This window comes from Paramormyrops kingsleyae, unplaced genomic scaffold (assembly GCF_048594095.1).
Source record: "Paramormyrops kingsleyae isolate MSU_618 unplaced genomic scaffold, PKINGS_0.4 ups273, whole genome shotgun sequence".
Taxonomy (NCBI): Eukaryota; Metazoa; Chordata; class Actinopteri; order Osteoglossiformes; family Mormyridae; genus Paramormyrops; species Paramormyrops kingsleyae.
In genome coordinates, this window is record NW_027326210.1 from 27,426 (window position 1) to 28,303 (window position 878).

Below are 878 nucleotides of genomic sequence, written 5' to 3' on the forward strand. Positions count from 1 at the left end.
CACCGGATGTGCTAAACCGTTAACATAGTACTTAAGCACCTGCTAAATAAACAAATATTATGAGGTCCACAGGTTTTTAAAGCTTTTCTTAAACACTCTTTCATCTATTGAACCTTCGTAAACGCATCAGCAGGAAATAAAACATATTAGACTGTCGTACTTGTTTGAAGTCTAACATTATAGGAGAAGAAAGCACTAACCATTAAAGCTGTGTCCTCGTATTACTTATATATTCCTATCATCACTTGTACGTCACATTGGACAAAAGTGTATGCCAAATAAATGAATGTTAATACAATGTAAATCCTGTTAAGGGTCGCAGGGGGCAGAAAATGGCATAAGGCTGGGTTACACTCTGGGCCAGATGGTACTCCATATACATACACATTCACAATCATACACTGTATTTTACTATTTTTAAAATGAATTCCAACACTAGAATTGTAATAAAACAGCAATTACGCAGCCCATATGCATAGTGGTTCATCAGCTATGACTATAGATTTACACCTCTAGGATTGTATGTTTGATTCCTGGTCTCTGACTCTGTGCACGTGCTTGAAGTTTGAACATTCTCCTCATGTATGTATTGGCTTCCTACCACAGTACAAAAGCATGCCATCGGCAGAACTGGTGTCTAAATGGCCCATAGTGTGAGGGTGTATGTGCTTCCTGGGATAAACACCAGGCTCACCGCAACACAGGAGAATATGAAAAATATATAAGTAATATATAAGTATATAAATATCTAAGTAGTTTATTTATGTGTGTGCAGTGCTGCTTCACACTTTGATTTTCTCCAACAGTTCTTTATTTCCATTATCATTCCATCCATCCATCTTTGAACTGATTATCCTGGTCAGGGTCATGGGCCATTA